At 40.8% G+C, this 16,611-nt stretch overlaps 1 pseudogene; it reads left to right on the top strand.

Annotated features, from left to right (window-relative positions):
* Positions 1-200: 200 nt before the first annotated feature.
* The window catches only part of LOC103083509 (eukaryotic translation initiation factor 4E type 2 pseudogene), a 35,857-nt pseudogene continuing 19,446 nt past the window's right edge, over positions 201-16,611 (top strand).

Raw genomic sequence — 16,611 nt, 5'->3', positions numbered from 1 at the left:
AGTGGGTTCCCTCATTCAAAAAATTATTAAGAATTTCAAGATGATGACAACAGAGCATTAAGCGAGCACAGGGCCCTGCTGCACAGTTCACACACCCATGACGTGGCCCTGAGTATCATCATGTAAAAGTGATAGATTCACTCTGTGAGGCAGTGGCGACAGCAGCAAGAAAGTGAATAAGTCCAAGGCCTTGAAAGACGATGACAGTGGGGACCATGATCAGGATGAAGAAGACATCACATAGAAAGATGGTGAGACGGAAGCGTAGGAATGGGACAAGCGTCAGAACAGCAGCAAGAGGAAGGCTGTTGTCCTGGATCTGAGAGCATCCCTTGCAGTACAACTACGCTTTCTGGTACTTCAGGAGAACCCCAGGCCATCCCACCCGCTCACAGAACTTTGAACAGAATAGCAGCCAGGTTGATAACCTTTAATACCTCCTGTCCTGGAAGTTTGACAGCAACGTGATAGCTCCCTGCACTCTGACAGGTCACAGTGACTTCTTCCAAGTAGGAATTCTTCAAACAAGGAACTAATCCTATCTGGGGGATGATGCAAATAAAAATAGTGGCAAGTGAATTATTTTCCTGTGGAAGGGTTTGGCATCCTGTTGCTGGCAGAATCTCATCCTGGCCATGCTGCGGGAATAGTTCACAGTTGCGGGGGAGATCTGTGGGCGTGTGGTCTCTGTGTGGTTTCAGGAAAACATTATTGCAATATAGCATAAGTCTGGAAGTGACCTAGTAACCACAGCGTGAATCTGGACATGTGTGTGTTTGTCTGAAGTGGGTGGGAGGTGTCCAGCCAGTCCTTCCTTCTGCTCACTGAAGGGACATCTGTGAGCCTCACACTCCCCTTTTGCACTCATTCCTACCTTCCAGCATTGCTGACTTTATAAAGCAGAAAAACGGAAAATGTGACTTTGTAATAGACACACTTTGGTTTTTAATGGGGTTCTGTGGAGGCGAGTTCAGCCTTTTTTTTGTTTTTTCTTTTTTGCTATGTGCTGTCCAGATGCCGCTTGGGCATTCTGTTGTGTTCTTCTCATGCTGTGACATCATGACCACATGTACGAACCAGCACGGTCACCTGAGGGTTGTCAGTGTTGTGAAGGTCTGTGCATCCAGGAAAAGCTTTCTGTTGGAGTGTCCTGGAATAGCTGTAAATGCTCTCTTCTAGCTCTGCCGTGAAATTATTGGGACGTTTTGTTGATTTCTTTCCCCTCTTCCCCCAAGCCCACCATGTTCTAAAAATGTGTTTCTGATTTTGTACAGTCTCTGCTTATGCCCTCCCTTCTTCCCTCCTGCAGTGGTGCTCTCTTTCCTTCTGAGGCGCAGCTGCACTTAGCATTCCATCCAGTGGGCTACACTGGTTTCACTGAGGCGGCTTGGAAGGGATGATGCCTTGGTCAATTAAACTGGAGCAGAATCCAGCTAGATTAGGAGCTAGATTATAATGTGTGTTCTAAGTGCAGGAATTGGAGCTGAAGACAGTGACTGAAATCATTTTCCCAGGTGAGCAGGGCCTGTGTGTCCAGCCTGCTTCCGTGGGCTCTTGCATGCCCCTTTTTGGGGGAAGGGAAATGGGAAGCTGGTTGATGGTGGCCTTAATGTTTTATTTGGTAGATTCTGTGATTCTGAAAGTGAGACATCTGAAGAAAAGGCGGCCTTGATGGATGCCGTCACGTGCATGGCTGTGCCCGTCTCTAGTGGCTGGAAAAACCTACCTCCCGTTCTCATCACCTGGTAAACCCAGGATTTAAATACCAGGATGATCCAGGATGCCCAGACAGAAACCTCTTAAAGGTTGACGCAAGCATGCTCTTAAAACGATCTCTCATCAGAGCACGTAGGATTCAAATAAGTAATGATTAAGAGTCATACAGCAACCTCCAAGTAGCTTATTTGATTCTTGTGAGTGAAGATTGCAGTTCTTTGAATTAAGACTTTCTTTAAAACATATCCTTGAAGGCTAGGAGGGTCCTCAGAGAAAGATATGAGAGTGACAGGCATTTCCTTTTTGTGTATAGATTAATTTCTTCTCACTTTCCAACTTCTGAACACCCTCTAATTACCCCTGTTTGGGGATGCTTTTTCTTTAAAAAAAAATAGAGGAGTAAAAGGGCCAAATAGAGGTGCTTCTATTGCAAATAAAGTTAGGTTGGATAAGAAAGAAGATCAGGCAAAGATATAAACTCCAGAAACACAAAGAATGAATTCTGGGGGGCTTCCCTGGTGGCGCAGTGGTTGAGAGTCCGCCTGCCGATGCAGGGGACATGGGTTCATGCCCTGGTCCGGGAAGATCCCACATGCTGCGGAGCGGCTGGGCCCGTGAGCCATGGCTGCTGAGCCTGCGCGTCCAGAGGCTGTGCTCCGCAATGGGAGAGGCCACAACAGTGAGAGGTCCGTGTACCCAAAAAAAAAAAAAAAAAAAAAAAAAGAATGAATTCTGGGGTCCAGACAATCGTGGAGGGCTCAGGCAAATATAGGAGCAATACTGGCTAAAATAGGAAGCAAAGTCTGCTTCCTAAGATTTGTTTAGATCCCAGGGAGGTCTTCACTTTTGCCTACGCTCAGATTTACCATGAACATTCCAAAGAGAACAGACATTTGGATTTGCCCTCCTATTATGTGCGTGTGGATGGGTGCACATATGTATAATGTGTTCATGAGCGAGGGTCTTGTCAGACCAAGTGGTTAGGTACATTGTCCGTATTTTTGCTTTTATAGTTTTTGTCTCATTTGTTCAAGATTTTTGAATCTCCTTTTTTAAATTGAAGTATAGCTGATTTACAATGTTGTGTTAACCTCTGCTGTGTAGCAAAGTGATTCAGTTATACATATATATACATTCTTTTAAAAATTCTTTTCTATTACAGTTTATTACAGGATTTTTTTTTAACATCTTTATTGGAGTATAATTGCTTTACAATGTTGTGTTAGTTTCTGCTGTATAACAAAGTGAATCAGCTATACGTATACATATATCCCCATATCCCCTCCCTCTTGCGTCTCCCTCCCTCCCACCCTCCCTATCCTACCCCTCTAGGTGGTCACAAAGCACCAAGCTGATCTTCCTGTGCTATGAGGCTGCTTCCCCCTAGCTATTTTACATTTGGTAGTATATATACGTCCATGCCACTCTCTTACTTCATCCCAGCTTACCCTTCCCCATCCCCGTGTCCTCAGGTCCATTCTCTACGTCTGTGTCTTTATTCCTGTCCTGCCCCTAGGTTCTTCAGAACCTTTTTTTTTTTAGATTCCATATATGTGTGTTAGCATACGGTATTTTTTTTTTCTCTTTCTGACTTACTTCACTCTGTATGACAGACTCTAGGTCAATCCACCTCGCTACAAATAACTCAATTTTGTTCCTTTTTATGGCTGAGTAATATTCCATTGTATATATGTGCCACATCTTCTTTATCCATTCATCTGTCGATGGACACTTAGGTTGCTTCCATGTCCTGGCTATTGTAAATAGTGGTGCAATGAACATTGTATCACAGGATATTGAATATAGTTCCCTGTGCTATACCATAGGACCTCATTGTTTATCCATCCTATATGTAATGGTTTGCATCTGCTAACCCCAAACTCCCAATCCATCCCTCCGCCAAGATTTTTGAATCTCTTATGTTTTCTAGAGCTGCTCCTGTTTCTCCTTTCTCTTTGACATTGAAGTATTTGAAAGTTATCTTTTCCCATCAGAAGCATGCTGACTCTATGCTGGTTAGGACAAGGGGTTATCCCTTTTAGGCAGCATCTTACCCACAGTGTTCACTGAGATAGTCTGCCTAACAGCTTTAAATGGGGGGCGTTGAATAGTCAATGTAATCAAACCACCTATTTTTTCCAAACTAGCTTGAGAGGTTTTTTTTCCATTTATTTTGACTCCATGGGCCTCTGATATGCTAAGATATGACACAGCTTTGGGTATGGCATCACCTGTTCTAGAAACCAAGGCAAGAAGGTCTGCTAGGGAACTGGAAGTCAGTCTCCACTTTGGCTGTTTTCCCATGACCGCTTTGCTGGGTTTTCCATTTGCAATTGGCCCTCACTCCCTTCCAGGGCTCTACTCTTCATCCTTCTGTTCACATGTATGTGTTTTTTTCCTGGGACACTGGCAATAATGTTCCACCTGGAGAGAAGCTTGTGTGGTCCACAGTGCTCTGGGAAGGAATTCTCAAGTATTTGTCAGTGAGAGGGAGCAGAGGCTGCTATGAGAGTGATTGTACTTTTAGAGCAATTGTCTACTGTAGTGATAATGGACATTTCGGGGAGGAAAAAAAGAAGGGATAGCCTTGACCCCCAAGAGAGAGAACTAGAGCTAAGGGGAAGAAACTTCAGACATAACATAAGGGAGAACTTTGTAATCAGCCAACTGAAGAGAGGAGAAACTTTGGCACTTCTGTCCCCAGAGGTGTTCAGGCGGAAGGTGGGCAGCCACTGCACTAGAGGACAGAGGACTCCTCAGCACTAAAGGTATTCAGAATCTGAAGAAATGAAAAATTATACTAAATGACTGCTAAAATTATTTCTAGTTCTCATACCTGATAATTCTATCAAATATTTTAAGAAAGGGGATTTTAAGAGCCCTCAAGCTTTTCTCAAAAATTTAATGCTGTTTTTGAACAATATAGAACACACATACACACTCACACACACATACCATTCTTTCCTGCATTCACAGCTTTTCATATATTTTCCCTATTGTAATTATTCCACTTTTTTCTGTTTATGCACTTTTATGATTACATAATATTTCATTGAATTGACATAGTATAATTTATTATTCCCTAGTTATTGGGTGGCTCCATTCTTCCAATGATTAATTATTATAAAGAGCTATGCTCTAGATATTTTTACATATGCAACTTCTCTTCCCTCTTGAAATACTTTATTAGAATAATTAGAGCTCATTAGGTTGCAAATTATACAGCTCATTGGAGCAGCCTAAGTAAAAGAGGTTTGTGGATAAGCATATAGAACAATCACAAAGATAGAAAGTTCGGCTTCCCTGGTGGCGCAGTGGTTGAGAGTCCGCCTGCTGATGCAGGGGACACGGGTTCGTGCCCCGGTCCGGGAAGATCCCACATGCCGCTGGAGCGGCTGGGCCCGTGAGCCATGGCCACTGAGCCTGCGTGTCCGGAGCCTGTGCTCTGCAATGGGAGATGCCACAACAGTGAGAGGCCTGTGTACCGCAAAAAAAATAATAATAAAATAAAATAAAATAAAAAATAAAATAAAAAAAACCCAAAAAAAAAAAAAAAAAAAAAAAAAAGATACAAAGTGCAAGACACACGTAGGAACTGGAAAGGTCTTCAACACACCCCATCTCCCCTCCCTGGGCTCTTGTTTTCTTTAGACTGCCTTTCTTCTTTGCCTGCTCTTAGTTTCCTGTTCCCTTATAACTTTGGGTCACATGAGGCTTTGTCTTGCCTTGGAGCCAGAGACCTCAGGTGTTTATCAAAAGAGTCTAGAGCCAACCACTCTCTGACCAGAATTTCAGTATCTCTTATACCAGATTCCTGAGTGAGAGTCTGATAAGCCAAGCTCCTGAGACTTTGTGACCTGAGCTCTCCTCTGATTGGTGGAGGGGGAAGGGATTGGTAGTGGGGACAGGGCTCTGGAGTCTGTCCAGATTCAAACAGAGCTCTACCACTTACTAGCCGTGTAACCTTGTGATAGTTACTCAGCTTTTCTGTGTCTCTGTTTGTTCCTCTGTAAAATGAGGGTACACTGGCACCTTCTGCAAGAGGTTATTGCGAGGATGAAATAAAATAATCCTGGTTAATGATTATAAGAAAGGCACTAAGTCCTCAATATGTGTTAGTTCTTAGTTGTTTTTTTTTATTTGTTTTGTGGAAAAATATACATAACATAAAAATTACCATTTTAGCCATTTTAAAGTGTACAGTTCAATTCAGTGGAATTAAGTACATACACCTTTTTTGTGTGTGTGTTTTTTGTTTCTGGTCACACCACACGGCTTGTGGGATCTTAGTTCCCTGACCAGGGATCTAACGGCGGTCACAGCAGTGAAAGCGCGGATCCCTAACCACTGGACCGCCAGGGAATTCCCAAGTACATACACATGTTGTACAACCCCTACCATTGTCCATCCCTAGAAGTTATTCATCATTCTAAACTGTAGCTCTTGTTTTGAAATTATCATTGTTATGATTATTCAGGTATGACTGCTTGGGTCCACCTTTTGGAAGGGTGTGATGGGGATGTTCCTCAAAGACAGGAACATAGTGGGTAGGCACCCTCAGTGTCTACTGAAAATATTACACTCTTACAATTCTTTAAGCCTTACAGATCACTTTTACACATTATTTTATGCAATCCTCCCAAGGAAGGACTTCTTAAAGTAGAAAGGGGTTATAATCCTCATGTTACACAAGACCCACCTGAGGTTTAGGGAAAATCTGAGTTCCCCAACTTCTCCAATCAAGGTCAAGTCTTCTCATCCAAGTTCGTGCCTTCTCCATGACATCTCAGAGACGTGATTACTCAGCCAAGCTTTATACCGTTTGTTTGTAGTTCCTATTACATACGCTATTTCAGCTTATGAGAAGGAAGAGAAGTTCAGATTGGAACTTGTGGGTGGGTTTTATCTGGGAGGTACAGGCCTTCAAAAGGTCTGTTGGCTGGTTTCGTTGACCAGTTTTCATCCTAACGTATAGGAAAAACAATAATTAACTTTATTGTATAATGTGGGGACTCTGTGAAAGCCAAAGAGTGCAGGGATTGCTTACTGGATCTCTTAATTTTTACTTTGGGAAAGCCCTGAAATATTTGCTGGAAACCAATGGCATTACTAAGTGAGTTTTTTAAAGCGAGATAGTGAAAAAGGCACCGTTAGAATCAAAATGGGTGAGTGTCTGCTGGTGTCTTATGGTTTATACAGAGAAACATACTGTGTATGATTGGCTTGATTAAATTGAAAAGATTAAAGTGAAAAAGGCCTTTGCCAAATACCAAAAATCTTAAAAAAAGTCTTCATTTTATACAAAAACCCCAGGAAGGAAGCTTATGTGGACTCAAGCTACCTCACAGCACCTTTCTAGCAACTAGATTAATGTTTGCTATTAGGCAGTGTTTCCATTAAATTAATGACCACTTTTTTTGGTTAGATACTTGCCTTCCATTTGGCACTTAGGCTCATTTCCTGTCACTTGTTCTAAAAGAAAATCACTCAGGATAACTGAGCACCTTAGTGTGATGAGCTTTCATTATGTCTGTTTTGATTATTCTTTTTGTGTGAAACTTACGGATTCTCCTGTGCCCTTTCATAGCAAGTCACATATCTTCTCTTTGACTTTCAGCCTGATCCCACCCCATCTATGCCACCCTGATCTCACCCTATCTGTGCTGCTCTATTTTCCTTAACTCTACGGTACCAGTTATATTGATTTCCTTGTAACTCTCAAATATGTTATATTCAGCCAGTCTCTGTGTCTTTACCCATGCCTTTCCTGTACCCATGTGTAATACCTTTCCCCTTTATCCATCCTGAACATTTCAGTCCTTCACTGGCAACAAAGTCCAACTTATTCTCTAAACCTTTTCATTTTTTATTTTTTATTTATTTATTTTTGGCTGCGTTGGGTCTTCGTTGCCGTGAGCGGGCTTTTTCTCGTTGTGGCGAGAGGGGGCTGCTATTCGTTGTGGTGTGCGGACTTCTCATTGCGGTGGCTTCTGTTGTTGTGGAGCACGGACTCTAGGCACGTGGGCTTCAGTAGTTGTGGCATGCGGGTCAGTAGTTGTGGCTCACGGGCTCTAGAGCACAGGTTCGGTAGTTGTGGCGCACGGGCTCAGTTGCTCCGCGGCATGTGGGATCTTCCCGGACCAGGGCTCAAACCCGTGTGCCCTGCACTAGCAGGCAGATTCTTAACCACTGTGCCACGAGGGAAACCCTCTACGCCTTTCTTGATCATTTTAACCCATACAGATTTCATCCTGCTGTGAGTTTGTATAGCTTATAAATTACTACCATCATTTATTGAGCACCTATTAAGGGCCAGTCCCATTATCTATACTCCTCATTACAACTACACAAGGTAATCATTGTCATCCTCATTTTATAAAAGAGGAAACCGAGGTTTCAGAAAGATTAGGTAATTTGCCCAAACACCCTAAAATGCTAAGCTGAGGTTAGAACTGCAAGGATAACTGATTCTAAAGCTCTCCCTCTTTCTACCTATGCTGTCTCCTAACTACACACCACCTAGCTACATATGTTCTCTGAGTGTTTTATGTGTGCTAGTTTTTTTCTCCTCAACTGGCTCTTCAAGTCAGGGACTGTATAATTTAAAAATTGTATTCAACTGCTGGTTGCAGAGATCCTTTACTATGGCTTCAATAAGATAGAAGTTGATTTTTCTCACTTCAAAGGAGTCCAGAGAAAGCTGGCCAGGACTGATCATGTGGGCCCTAAGAGAGCATCATGGTCCAAGCCTCATTTAGCTCTTCCCTCTGCCATCCCCAGGGTGTGAGCCTTACCCTTGTGTTTACAAGATGGCTTCTGGAAGTCCAGCCGTCATTTTTGTGTTCCAGGCAAGGTGGAAGAAAGGATGAAGGGAAGAGAGTAGGCCTCCCAGTTGAATTTTAAAGACCTTTTCTGGAAGCCTCACCTCGCAACTCCTGTTTATATCTCATTGGGCACCACGTCTGCAAGGAAATGCAAGGGAACTATTTTTTAGCTGAGTGCACCGATGCACTGAACAATGACGGTAGTCTGCTTCCGAGAAAGGAACAGATGTTGAACAGGCAACTAGTTTCTGCCACAGAGACCCATGTCACGATCTTCTTTTATATTTGCATAGCACCTAGAAGGTGTTCAGTAAACACTGGTGGACAGTCTAATGTAGAGAAATAGAGAGTGGAAAAAGGTAATTTAGAAAACTGATAAATGAAGAAACTGAAGAGACAGGTAGCCACATGCGATTTCTAAGTATTTTTATAAGAAAAAAAAAAAAATACCCACTGTCTTCTCCCTAAACAACCCTGCTGTTATTCAGGCTTCCTGTATGGAATGAATGCTTAAAAAATTAACATCAAGATTAAGAAAATGAGGCCAAGTCATTTGAAATTATTTTGACTAGATTCATGCTTGTTTCTTTCAGCCTTTATTCTTTGCATACATTTTATTTCCATTAACAAAATTGGAATCATAAAATGTTCTGTTTTGCAGAAGGACTCATTGCAAACCACCACTTCTGACAAAATGACCAGTACTCAGGAATAGCTGATAAGCACTTAGAGAAAAAGAGTACGTTACATTTCCAATAGAAATTAGTGCTATGCATTTCTGCAGCTCTTCTGAGTTTCTTATTTTGACCTGCAAAATAATTCAAACGCTTTTTTTTTTTTTTTTTTTTTTTTTTTTTTTGTGGTACGCGGGCCTCTCACTGCTGTGGCCTCTCCCGTTGCGGAGTACAGGCTCCGGACGCGCAGGCTCAGCGGCCATGGCTCACGGGCCCAGCCGCTCCGCGGCATGTGGGATCCTCCCGGACCGGGGCACAAACGAACTCGTGTCCCTTGCATCGGCAGGCAGACTCTCAACCACTGCGCCACCAGGGAAGCCCTCGAACGCTTTTAAGAAATATCTATGGTAATTACCTGAAGTGTTTCACCAGCCACCAGATTAACATCCAGAGAGGGTCTTTGTTTGCGATTAAAAGCACATTTTGTAATTTTTAATTTTGTTGTATTTTCAAATTTGGAAGAATGAATAATACATGGAACATCTGTATGCCCTATACGCAGCATTACCAATTGTTTATAGTTTATCCCATTTGCTTTATCATTCTCTCTCTCTCCCCAACCCTCCTCCTCTCTTTTTCTATAGTATGTAGATATGATTTTTTTTCTGAAAATTTGAGAATAAATTGGCGATATCATATGTTAGGAGACCCCTAAACACTGCAGAATACTTGCTGAGAAAAAGATATTATCTTATATAACCACAACAGTATGATCAAAACAAGAAGTTAACATTGATACAACACTGTTATCTAATACATGGTTCTTAGGCAAATTCCATTAATTGCCCCAGTAATGTCCTTTATAGCCGTTTTATTTTCCCAGGGCAGCGTCCAGTCTTAGGTCATGCGTCGCATTTGGTTGTCATGTCTCTTTAATCTGGAACAGTTCCTCAGCCTTTCTTTAATGTTCTCTAACTTGACATTTTTAAAGAATATGGGATAGTTATTGGGTAGAATGTCCTTCAGCTTGGGTTTGTCTAACTTGCCTCATGATTACATTCAGGTTATACCTTGTTGGCAGGAATTCCACAGAAGTGGTACTCGGTCCTTCTTAGAGCATTATATGAGAAGGCACATGATACTGGTTTGTCTTAATAATACCACTGAAATTGACTTGGATTGCTGATTAAAGTAGTGTGTGCCAGATTTCTCCACTGTAAAGATACTAGTTTTCTTTTGTAGTTAATAAAAGATTTATAGGAGGTTTTGGGGAACTATGTAAATATTCTGTTCCTTAGCCAATATTCAGCTACTAGTTATAGCTTCCACTGATGATTTGCAAATTCCATCATTCCTTCTATTTTCATTAGTTGTCATTTTACTGTGAGAACAGGTTTCTCTCCTAAGAGAGAGTTTCCAATGCTGTGTGGCTATGTTTCTTTTTTTTCCCTTAAGCCATTTTCTTTTTTTTCTTCCATTTTTTATTTTACAGCACTGTGTAGGTTTAAGGTATATAGCATGACGATTTTACTTACACACATCATGAAATTATTACCACAATAGCTTAGTGAACCTCCATCATCTCCTATAGATACAAAATTAAAGAAAGAGAAAAACAATTTTTTATCTTTGTGATGAGGAAAAGGAAAAATTTTTTCCTTTGTGATGAGTTGTTTACTCTCTTAACAACTTTCATTTATAGTGTACAACAGTGTTCATTTTATTTATCATGTTGTACATGACACCCCTACTACTTATTTATGTTATAACTGGAAGTTTGTACTTTTTGACTACCCAATTCCTCCTCCCCCCACCCTCCCACCTCTGATAACCACAAATCTGATCTCTTCTTCTATGAGTTTTTGGTCTGTTTGTTTTTGAAGTATAATCAACCTATAACACTCTGTTAGTTCCCAGTACACAACATACTGATTTGATATTTCTATACATTTCAAAATGATCACCATGATAAGTCTAGTTTTCATCCATCACCATACAATGATATTACATAATTATTGACTATATTCACCATACTGTACATTTCATCCCCGTGACTCATTTATTTTATAACTGAAAATTTGTACCTCTTAATCTCCCTCACCTATTTCTCTCTTCCTCCCACTCCTCTGGCAACCATATGCTTGTTCTCTGTATCTAAGAATCTGTTTCTGTTGTGTTATGTTTGTTCATTTGTTTTGTTTTTTAGATTATGCATGTAAGTGAAATCATACAGTGTTTGTCTTTCTCTGTCTGACTTATTTCACTTAGCATAATGCCCTCTAGGTCCATCCATGTTGCAAATGGCAAGATTTCATTCTTTTTTATCGTTAAATAATATTCCGTTGCACATGTATGCCACATCTTCTTTATCCATTCATCTGTTGATGGGCACTCAGGTTGTTTCCATATCTTAGCTATTGTAAATAATGCTGTAATGAACATGGGGTGCATATAGCTTTTCAAATTAGTATTTTCATTATCTTGGCATAAATACCCAGGAGTGGGATTGCTGGATCATATGGTAGTTCTAGTGGCTGTATGTTTCTGAGACTTTGTCATAGTTTGGTAGGGTTGCTATAACAAGATACCATAGACTGGGTGGCTTAAACAATGAAAATTTATTTCTCACAGTTCTGAAGGATGAGAAGTCCAAGATCAAGGTGCCAGCCAATTCGGTTACTGATGAGAGCTCATCTTCTGGCTTGCAGACAGCCACCTTCTCACTGTAGCCTCACATGGTGGAGAGAGTGTACTGATGACTCTCCCTCTTTTTATAAGGGCATTAATCCCAACATGGGGTCTCCACCCTTATGATTTCATCTAAAACTAATTACCTTCCAGAGGCCCTAACTCCTAATACGATCACATTGAGGGATTAGGGCTTCAACAGATAAATTTAGGGGGAACACAAACATTCAGTCCATAACAGACTTTATAAAGAAAAAAAATACCCCCCATTGTAAGAAGATGGTGTCTCCCTTGGGCTGGGTAACTGTGATAGTGAGCGTTGCAGCCCATGCATAGTAAAAGTGATTCCTTACTCTGTCCTATGTAACCGGGGTCCCCAACCCCCAGGCCACACAGCAAGAGGTGAGCAGTGGGTGAGCGAGCGAAGCTTCATCTGCCGCTCCCCGTCGCTCCGCATCGCTCGCATTACCGCCTGAACCATCCCCCCGCCCCGTCCATGGAAAAATTGTTTTCACGAAACCGGTCCCTGGTGCCAAAAAGGTTGGGGGCCACTGCTCTATAATATAACCCTTTTATACTATTCTCATTTTTATTATCAAGTGCTTCGGGAATTTGGCTGCTCTCCTCTTGTTTTAGCACAAAAGTCTGTTTCTTACGTGTTGCTATCAGACAAATCTGGATTTAAATTCCATACTTCCAGTTGTGTATGTGACATTGAATACCTTCTTTGGACTTCAGTCTCTTTGCCTGTAAAATAGGGATGACAAGACCTATTTCAACGTGTTGTTGGGGGTGGGAGGAGTAATGAGATAATGTATGCGAAAGCTTGTAACATGGTATCTGATATAAGAAAGTAGTTAATAAATATGTTTCCTGTCTTTAATTTAAAATTCCAATTTTTAGTGACCTGGTTTTGCAAGTTTCTTCACTTGCAAGAGGTTATATGCTTGACTTGCATAGAGAAGTTAGATGATCTTCTTAGATGTGAAGTCTGCATCAGAAAGAGAAAAGTTTAGTGGTATTTACCAACTTTTCGATGATTCATGTGGTTATATCAGTTTTATTCCTTCCTTTTTTCCTATCTTCCTCTTTCTTTCCTTTCATTTGACATGTATTTAATGGCATTTGCTATGTGCAGTCACTACTGTAAGCACTAGAGACAGCAGCAAACATTTCCTGACCTGTCATCAGTTATATTCTAATCAAAGAAGACGGAGAATAAATATAGAAAACCACATTTTCAATTATGCATGGTAAGTGCTTTGGAAAAAAAATAAAGCCAGGAAGGGGAATAAGGATTGTGAGGGGGTTGCTATTTTATTAGATGATCAGAGAAGAACTCACTGATAAGGGAACATGTGAGCAGAGACATGAAGGAGATGAGAGAGCCAGTCATTAGAGTGACTGAGGCAGAAGCCTTCCAGGCAGAGGAAATCTTTCAAAGAGAAGACATCTAAGGAAGAGAATGACTTCCTGAGAGTTGATCCAAGGGAATCATGAAAGAAGCCAAAGCAGTTCTGTGGAGCACAGCAACACACCAGCTCCCTTCTGTGAGTGTGCATATTGGGAAAAGCAGAATGGCCAGATGGAGGTCAGGGCTTGTGGCAGCTGCAGGGGCTGCCATTCAGCCCCGTCTTCAAAAAAGAATGTGCTTTCTTCCCACAAGCTGCAAGGAGCGGTCTAATAATAATAATAATAATAATAATAATAATAATAATAATAATATTTTATCCTGTAGCCACACCTACTGGCTTAGTTGCTATGATAAAATCTTGTCAACTTTCAGTCAGACCATGGTTGGGAAGCACTGTAATGGGCATTTGCTAGTTTTTGACATCTCAACATCCATTTTCCTCTTCTTTTGGTAAACATATTCTAATTTCTCTCTGGTGAACTCCCCCTCCCCTACTTGCAGTCCATGAGCTTTGAGTCGGCTCTAACTCTGGTTTCAGGAATGGAACCTATGACTCCTCTTAAAACTATGAATGTACCTATTCCCCTGGCCACTGCAACTGGGATTCATCTGCAGTCAGTCAGGACCAACTAGTCTTTTGCCAAAGCTGCTGGGAGAAAAGCAAGTGCTCAATTCCAGTTCACCTGAACCTGGGGGAATGTCACCTGGAGCTGCTGGAGCCATATTGGTGCTATCACTGAAAAGTCTGTCCAGAGCTGTGTTACACAGCAAAAGCAAAGCCAGGAGATGAATAGGGAGAAATGGGATCCTGTTGTCATTTTTACCCCACTGGATCAGGACATTCTTAAAGCCAAAACTATCCCAAGAACTTTCAGTTCTGTGATACAACAAATTCCATTTATACTTAAGCTGGTATAGGCTGTATTTTCTGTTAGTTTCCATTAAAAGAGGTTTCCCTGGTGCAACAGACTTCCTCATTTCATTCAATTCAACCACTGTTAAAAGTCAATTAGGACTCAATAAAAATACAAAGAGCCCAATTAAAAATGGGCAACAGATTTGAATAGATGCTACAGACTAAATATTTGTATCCCCTTAAAATTCATTATGTTGAAATCTACTCCTCCATTGCGGTGGTATTAGGACATGGGGTCTTTGGGAGGTGATTAGGTCATGAGAGCAGAGCCCTCATGACTGGGATTAGTGCCCTTGTAGAAAAGACCTCAGAGAGCTCCCTTACCCCTTCTGCCACGTAAGAACACATGAAACGACTGCCTTCTCTGAACCAGGAAGCGTGCTCTCACCAGACACCGAATCTGCCAGTGCCTTGATCTTGAATTTCCCAGTTTCCTGAATTATGAGAAAGAAATTTCTGTTCTTTATAAACTACGCAGTCTGTGGTGTTCTGTTACAGCAGTCTGAATTGACTAAGGCAATAGATATTTCTCCAAAGTAGACATTACAAATGGCTAATAAGCTCTTGAAAAGATGCTCAACATCATTAGTCATTAGGGAAATGCAAACCAAAGCCACAGTGAGTTACAATTTCATATCTCCTAGGATGGCTTCAATCAAAAATACAGACAGGGACTTACCTCGTGGTCCAGTGGTTAAGACTCCGCACTCCCAATGCAAGGGGCCTGGGTTTGATCCCTGATCAGGGAACTAGATCCCGCATACTGCAACTAAAGATCCCACATGCCACAACTAAAGATCCTGCATGACATAACAAAGATCCTGCACACGGCAATGAAGATCTTGCATGCTGCAGCTAAGACCCAATGCTGCCAAATAAATAAATGTTGTTTTGAAAAATACAGACAATAACAAGTTTTGACAAAGATATGGAGAAGTTGAAACCTGTGTACATTGCCAGTGGGAATGTAAAATGATGCAGCTGCTTTGGAAAACAGTCTGGCAGTTTCACAAATAATTAAAGTTACCATGTGACCAGCAATTTGGCTCTTCAGTATATACCCCAGAGAAGTGAAATATATGTCTATAAAAAGCCTTCTATGAAAATGTTCATAGCAGTTGTATTTATAATAGCTTAAAAAATGGAAAACAACTCAAATATCCATCAACAGGAAATGGATAAACACATTGTGACATAATCATACAAATGAATACTACTCAGCAATAAAAGGAATGAGCTAGTGATACATACAAAAACATGAATGAATCTAGAAACACGCTGAAGAAACCAGACCTAAAATAATATAGTACATGGTATGACTCCATTTATATGAAATCCAAGAACAGGCAAAACTAATCTCTGGTGATAGAAATCAGAAAGTGAGAAGGAAAGGTATTTAACTAGAAAGGAAGTTAAAAAAAAATGCTATCATAAAGGAAAAAAAAGAAGAAAGGAACAAAAGGGTATGGGAACTTTCTGGAACTTCAGGTGCTAATTACATGGGTGTGTACGATTGTAAAACCTATTGAACTGAACCTTTGTGCACTTCACTTTTATTTTTATTATTTTTTTTAGATCTGTGCATATATTTTAAACATAGCTGCCCAAAACACTATAAAACATTGTAACATTATAAAGCATTATAACATTATTTGTTATAGCAGCCTATGCAGACTAATATGTCCTCTTTCAAATGGTAGAGGACATAATCAGGAAGTAGGATTACAAAGGTAAACAGGGCACATTCCCCGCCCTGTGCCAAAATCTCAATCCCTGATTGCAATGTCACTCCTTCTCCCAGGAATCTGTCGTCACAGTCAATCTCTGCTCCACTCTACCATGGAAACCTATGATGGTAGTGGCTCTAACCCAGGGAAATTTCTACTTTTAATGCCTGGCCAATGTGGATTAAGAGAACAGATAATCACTCCTTTAAACCCTTTTACCAGTAAGGTAAAATGTGGAATAGCAAATTCAATGTGGCTAGAGCAAAAGGTATACAAAGAAAAGTACAGTCACAACACATAAACAAATACAGAGTGTATGTAGTATCAGAGTTTCATGGGACAGTGTGATTAGGGGAAAAAATCTAAAACGGCTCTTTGGAGAAAGGCAATAATGAAAAAAGGTTTGAAAAACACTGATATAGACAGTACTTAAGGCAAGGAAAGTGGATGTGATCACCAAGAGAATGAGGGTAGACATCTGGTCTTCAATGTATAGAGTCAGAGAGTTAATGAGATAGCAGCACAGAAGATCAAAATGATATCATTTTTTAAAATGTAGACTGCTTTTTCGTTTCTGCTGAAAAAAGCCTCCACCAAACTTACGTGATCTGATATGTGTGAAAAGCTCCCCTATCCAAAAACATCTTTCCCT

The sequence above is a fragment of the Lipotes vexillifer genome, unplaced genomic scaffold (genome assembly GCF_000442215.2).
Source record: "Lipotes vexillifer unplaced genomic scaffold, Lipotes_vexillifer_v1.1 scaffold134, whole genome shotgun sequence".
Classification (NCBI taxonomy): Eukaryota; Metazoa; Chordata; class Mammalia; order Artiodactyla; family Lipotidae; genus Lipotes; species Lipotes vexillifer.
This window is presented reverse-complemented; position numbering and strand designations above follow the sequence as displayed.